At 34.8% G+C, this 7410-nt stretch overlaps 1 non-coding gene and 1 pseudogene across 1 annotated transcript; both read left to right on the forward strand.

The window, feature by feature from the left end:
- The first annotated feature begins 296 nt into the window (after positions 1-296).
- On the forward strand, positions 297-2501 carry LOC129114347 (5-hydroxytryptamine receptor 3A-like; annotated as a pseudogene).
- A 4516-nt stretch (positions 2502-7017) lies between these two features.
- Positions 7018-7130, forward strand: LOC129114348 (U5 spliceosomal RNA). The gene has a single exon (XR_008532434.1). It is a non-coding gene; the product is annotated as a U5 spliceosomal RNA (small nuclear RNA).
- Positions 7131-7410: the final 280 nt, after the last annotated feature.

Raw genomic sequence — 7410 nt, forward strand, 5'->3', positions numbered from 1 at the left:
TATGAAGTGTTGCCAAATATGTTACCCAGTCTGAGCTTCATTGTACAAATGTGGGAACAACAGATAAGTGATACGTTCATACTTGTGTAGATGGTGTTTGTTATATTTAAAGAAACAATGAAAGAAAAAAGGACTTTGTCCGTTATAACATGCAACAAATGACCCCAGCCAGTGTTGAACCAGAGATATGTCAGTTTCATTACACTCTCACTATACATTATGTTATATTGTATAGTATTATAGATAATACATTATGTGAAATTCAGTTAAAAGCATTTGTGTTTGTTCTCATACAGGACAGAGAAGGACAAGAATCTTCCGAGTCCGTATCTCGTCGTTGAAAGTGGCGGTTGGGTAATAGTGAGAAACAGCATGATGGTGGTCAGCACATGCAAGATGCAAATTTACAAATTTCCCTTCGATGTTCAGAGCTGCAACCTCTCTTTCAAGTCCGTCATACATTCTGGTGAGCCGGCTACCAGTGGTGTTTAAAAAATGTATAAATTCCCATGCGTTGTTTATGTGTTCTCATGTCTGTTTGAGTATTAATATGTGTGCCATACAATTCTCTGTTAACCTGCAAGGAAATTGTTTTTTTTATCTCCCACCACAGCTAAGGATATAAAGCTTATTCAATTCGAAGAATCCTCGTGGAACAAGACTGGTCTCGCAAGAAGATGCAGACCCAGTCAGAGTGGCTGTTCTTGGACATGACCATCAACAACAAAACTGTTGACAATTTTGGCTTCAATCAAAGCATATTAGTTTACACTGTAAGTATCTCTGGATACAGACACACAGAGAAGGGGAAAGTATACGCTCAATTTACTTGTGTGTCTCAAGTTCACACAAGTATTTTACCGATGTATTTCCACATTGTGAGTCTTAATATAGGTATGTGATTGGCAACTGTCCAAATAGCAGGAAAATATGCAGAGTGTCCGCTTCCTACCACGCTCTGATCGTATACCACCCTCATATATTATATTGACAATTGTTTATTGAACTGGTGCAACTTTCAAGAAGCATTCATTCTATATCTCGCACCACGCAGAGGGCTCAATATTAAGCTTTTTCATGTTCAAAGGCTTCAAGTTTTTTTTGATTCACCAATTTGCTATTTCAAAAAGACAAAGACAATGCATCTTCTCTAGGTTTTGTGTTTTTTTCACCACTTTTGGTCAAGTAACACTAATGTGTCCCAACTTTTGGTCAAGTTGGGACACATTACCTTGTGGTTTTTCTTGTTGTGTATAACATACCTATACCTCAGTTTAGCATTTGACATTTAAAACTAAACTGACCCTTGAACATCATTTCACAGATTACCATGAAGAGGCGGTCCGCCCTCTACATCGTCAACTTCCTGCTACCGATCCTGTTCTTCTTGTTTCTGGACTTGGCCTCCTTCATGATCTCAGAAAGGGGGGGGGAGAAGCTCAGCTTCAAGGTCACTGTGCTGCTTGCCGTCACCGTGATGCAGCTTATTCTCAATGACATTCTGCCTTCCTCTTCAGACAGGATTCCTCTTATAGGTAAAGAAGCTCTGAATCATTTCTTTATTGGACTGCACTTCTTATGAACAATGTGCGGTTATTTGTTCTCAGAAATGATGCTCTCTTTTCCCCTCAGCGGTCTACTGCATTGGGAGTTTTTCTTTGATGATGCTGAGCCTCCTGGAGACAATGTTAGTGACGCATCTGATGGATAAAGACTCTGCATCTCAAGACAATGAGGTAGATAAAGACCAAAGACTGAGTGAGGAATGTGGAGACAAATATGGGAAAGTCAGCTTCCACAACAGTTTTAGCTGTTTTTTCACGACCAAATTAAGTAACTTCATATGTTTATCTCCTCATAATGTACAATAAGCTGCCGATCTGGTTTGTTTTATTCCTCCCTTTTCAGACGTCGCTCAGAAACCTGTGAATAGAAAACAGTATAGTGAGCCCAAATTTAGTTTTGTTTGTAAGAAGATAAATGAATTATATCTTTGATTTAATCATATATGAGATTTTGTTGCCAATGAAAAAGTTGGGATAAAACCCTCTAAGTTTATACGTTTCATGATTATAATGGATGACACTGGATGTGCATCTTATTACCGATGTGCCTACTTGTATTGGGGCTTATAAGGTTGAAAAACCCCGTCATGGGTAGTTAGTTTTCATATTTTAACAAACACAAAAATGTGAATTTCAACTGCAGCAGCCGTATCAATATATTCACAATATTTAATCCGGGTTTATTTAACTTATTTTCAGGGTAGCAGCAGCCAACTGACGGAGGAGTCCTTTGACTCTGACAAGATCTCAGATGAGCTGAGTGAGGCGGTGAAAACACTGACTCTGCTCCTCCACAGCAGGAAGGAAGAAACGAAGCCTGGCTACTGGACCAGAGTGGCTAAAATAATCAACAAAGTTTTCTTCATTTTATATATCACAGCTACCATTGTGTTTTTATGTTGTCTGTTTTCCAAATGGATGGGTGCAGAACATTAATGCTAATCCATATGATGACTGACAGCAAGTCATGCTGCAGGTCAGTTTGTGCAAAGGCCGAGGCAAAGCTTCACAAATCTTGAACTCCCACCTGGCCTTGATGAACCTAATCTTAACTATCCGTTTCTTGTTCTTCTGCCGTAGCAAAGCTCATGATCAAAGGTGTATTTGCATGTTCAGGTAGTTTTTAATCATTCAGTGGAATTGCAACTATAATCTCTATTTGCATGACAAAATCGCATGCAGTCTTACACAAATATATCTTAACTATACTACTAAATGGGCAATCCTTGTAATCCACCCAAAATCATATGTACAATTTTGTATTTAAACTATTTAAACAATAAAGCATCTATAATAATCTGAAACTGTAAAATATGTTTTCCTTATGGGTTTAGTATGCTCATGTTATCTTTCTGTGGTGTTCTTTCTCTATCTCTATCTGAAATAAATACATTCCTTTTCTATGCTTTCTATACTATACAAAGCATAATAATATATTAAATAAATAATAATAATTTATAATAGTATTGATTGATTGATTGATTGATTGTCTTTATTTCGAACATGCAAGCAATAAAAAACATGATTATTAATCAATTAATGATTATCAATTGATTATTAATAGATGAAATAAAAAATAAAAGAGACAACAAAAGAACACACAAAAGAAGTAAAAATTAAAAAAAAAACTTTCTACATGCTCGAAAGGGGTAGGAGGAAGTAAAAAAACTTATCTAGTCCTACCCCTTAATAGATCAATTTAGCTTGGATAGATGTCACCAACATGTCAGTATAATGCAAGCTATAACAATGCATACAAATATGAATACAGAATAATTGTGTGTATATATATATATCTACGCATATATATCACATATATTTATAAATAGTCAATATAATCACACACAAATATTGTAAACAACTATATATATAATTGTATACAATTATATATATATATATATATATATATATATATACTATAAACAATTTACATTACATTATAAATACCTATACATGTATATTATAAGTTACTATATATATAGATTTTACAAATATAAATACAAATACCATGTATATTATAAACTACAGTCTACATATGTCAATGTTACAGAGGCTTTTCTAAATTTCTGTACTTTGTGAAGACGATGTCTTTATATTTGTTTTTGAACTGTCTTATGCTTTGGCTTTTCTGTACTTCCACACTTAACTTATTCCACAATTTAACTCCGTAGATGCTGATACAAAAGCTCTTTTTCGTTGTGCGTGTGTGGTGGACCTTGAAGTTCAGCTGTCCCCTTAAGTTATAACGTCCCTCCCTTTCAGATTATGTGTAATGTAAAAACAATAAAAATCATTTTCCAAGTCCACGGACAGAGCTGGGAAAGAAAATGTTTATGTACTCTGCTCCCCTCCCTTTAAAACAAAAAGTTTGATCTCTTTGCCGGATTTTAAAGCTCATATAAGCACAATGATGAATAAATCGGTTGGTACTTGTCACTGTGTGTACATATTTCAATATTTCGACATGTTTATGTATTTATTCTATATTTTCTAGTGTTTCGCTCTGAACCACTGCATCAGATATTAAAAGATATAAGAAATACTGAGATGAAATAGAACTTTATAAAATTTGTTTTGCAGTAGTAAAGAGCAGAAAAGAGCGAGAATACAGTGCACATTTAAAATATACATAAAATGCAAATCCAAAGTATACACAATGCCATAAATATATACTGGTTAATTATATCTACAATAAGTGGCATGTTTTATTTATTTATTGGTTTATTTGGTAGGGACAGAGTACATTAATACAAAATTGCTTTAAATGCACCAGAGTTAGTCAAGAGGCAATTTTTTAACAGTTGTCCTGAGACAGATGTTACAAAGTCAAACCCTGAAAACAGAATATAACATTAAAACTACAAAGTTATGCATTTGTGAGCCTTTAAAAAACTTGCAGAAACAATAAAACAAGGGTGAATATTAATCTAAGCAGTAACATCATTCAGGCATCATTTACACATGCAACAACCAGCTCTGTCTGCCATCCCAGTAGACCACAAAACAAAACACTGATAAATATGTGCAATACAAATACACTGTGCAATACTATAACTATAATTATTCTGTCTGTATTTATAAGATTTTTTTTTTCTTTAGTTATTGTGGATTTTTTTTCTTACTTACCGGTATATGTATATATTTAAATTTTCAAGTTCTTATTTTTAAGATCTTAAGTTGATGCCACGAAGGCTGCAATATCATCTATCATCTTTATTTAATGTTTTATTTTCTTTATTTAATGTTTCATTCTCTTTATTTAATGTTTCATTATCTTTATTTAATGTTTCATTATCTTTACATTCTCTTTATTTAATGTTTTATTTTCTTTATTTAATGTTTTATTCTCTTTATTTAATGTTTCATTATCTTTATTTAATGTTTTATTCTCTTTATTTAATGTTTTATTTTCTTTATTTAATGTTTCATTCTCTTTATTTAATGTTTTATTTTCTTTATTTAATGTTTCATTCTCTTTATTTAATGTTTAATTCTCTTTATTTCATGTTTTATTCTCTTTATTTAATGTTTCATTATCTTTATTTAATGTTTTATTTTCTTTATCCTCCTGTATACCGGTGTACCGGTGTTTTCACGGTACCGGTACCGGTGGACCGGACGGCTCAACCTCCTCTAGCTCTGCTAGCTAGAGGAGGTTGAGCCCCGTCCGGGAGCTAGAGGAGCCGTCCCGGTAGAATCCCGGTGACCGGAGCACCCGGATGGAAATAGGTTCGTTCACCGGCGATCACAGCGCATTGCATGCCGGGTAGATTTTTCTCTTGACAGGAGCCATGTTGGTCCTTATCCACACACACTGTGATGTGATGGTGAACCTTATACACACACACTGTGATGTGATGGTGAACCTTATACACACACACTGTGATGTGATGGTGAACCTTATACACACATACTGTGATGTGATGGTGAAGCTTATACACACACACTGTAATGTGATGGTGAAGCTTATACACACACACTGTAATGTGATGGTGAACCTTATACACACACACTGTAATGTGATGGTGAACCTTATACACACACACTGTAATGTGATGGTGAAGCTTATACACACACTGTAATGTGATGGTGAACCTTATACACACACACTGTAATGTGATGGTGAACCTTATACACACACACTGTAATGTGATGGTGAACCTTATACACACACACTGTGATGTGATGGTGAACCTTATACACACACACTGTAATATGATGGTGAAGCACAGTGTGTATTACTCCGTGACGCTCCTGACTACGGTGGCCGTGATGCTGCTGCGGTTTCTTTGTAGTTTACTAAGTTACTAAAACATGTTGACAGAGCGCCGTGTACCACACAAAACCGCTTCCAGGTCAGTAAGCACAACCAGAATTAATCCATATATAAAGCGCTCCGGATTATAAGGCGCACTGTCGTTTTTTGAGAAAATTAAAGGCTTTTAAGTGCGCCTTATAGTGCGGAAAATACGGTATATGTATATATTTAAATTTTCAAGTTCTTATTTTTAAGATCTTAAGTTGATGCCACGAAGGCTGCAATATCATCTATTATCTTTATTTAATGTTTTATTTTCTTTATTTAATGTTTCATTATCTTTATTTAATGTTTCATTATCTTTATTTAATGTTTCATTATCTTTATTTAATGTTTTATTCTCTTTATTTAATGTTTTAGTTTCTTTATTTAATGTTTTATTCTCTTTATTTAATGTTTCATTCTCTTTATTTAATGTTTCATTCTCTTTATTTAATGTTTTAGTTTCTTTATTTAATGTTTCAGTCTCTTTATTTAATGTTTTATTATCTTTATTTAATGTTTCATTATCTTTATTTGTTTTATTTTCTTTATTTAATGTTTTATTCTTTTTATTTAATGTTTTGTGTTGGTCACAGTCGGGGTGCAGTGACGTATTGTCATGATGTTTTCACGGATGTTTATCTGGACGGCTCATCCTCCTGTATACCGGTGTGCCGGATTACCGGTGTTTTCACGGTACCGGTACCGGTGGACCGGCCGGCTCAACCTCCTCTAGCTAGCAGAGCTAGAGGCTCAACCTCCTAGAGCTAGCTAGAGGAGGTTGAGCCGTCCGGGAGCTACAGGAGCCGTCCCGGTAGAATCCCGGTGACCCGGTTCGTTCACCGGCGATCACCGCGCATTGCATGCCGGGTAGTTTTTTTGTTTTTTTTGAAGTGAAAGATTTGACCTGTATATATACCGGAATCCCAGCATGCATTGCGCCACCACATGGCTTCGCTAAATAACGTTAAATAAACGTGTGTTTTTACTACAATAACATTCTGACTCACTATAATTTATCAGTGTGTCTTTGTGTGTTTGCACATTATGTTGTTTGAGTGTTTTTTTTGTGTAAGTAAGATTGACAGAGAACCGTCACCTAAAGTAGTTCTGCCGAGAACCTGGTCGTTCTCAGTGAGGTTCTGCAGGTAGATCTCTTGGTTCTCTTCAGATCGCATAAATCTTTCGCCTTTTACTAAAGATTTCCGTGGAGAGGACCAATAAGAGTATAACTCAATTTTTTGATGCTCTGCGGATGCAGGGCTTTCTTTACATGTTTAAAAAAAAATCAAAAAAACATTCACTTCCTGTTATTGCCTAGGACCTTAATTGTCTATATAATATATAATACATTGTGTAGTGTGTGATGTATTGTATTCTGTAATCAGAGGCCCTGCAGTATGTAAAATAATTATTAAATAACATATAACAGTTGTATTTCCATGTACCAGAAACACACATTATTTATTGGACAACAACATTCACATTACATTACATTACATTACAGTCATTTAGCAGACGCTTTTATCTAAAGCGACTTACAGG

Source organism: Anoplopoma fimbria, unplaced genomic scaffold (genome assembly GCF_027596085.1).
Source record: "Anoplopoma fimbria isolate UVic2021 breed Golden Eagle Sablefish unplaced genomic scaffold, Afim_UVic_2022 Un_contig_10129_pilon_pilon, whole genome shotgun sequence".
Classification (NCBI taxonomy): domain Eukaryota; kingdom Metazoa; phylum Chordata; class Actinopteri; order Perciformes; family Anoplopomatidae; genus Anoplopoma; species Anoplopoma fimbria.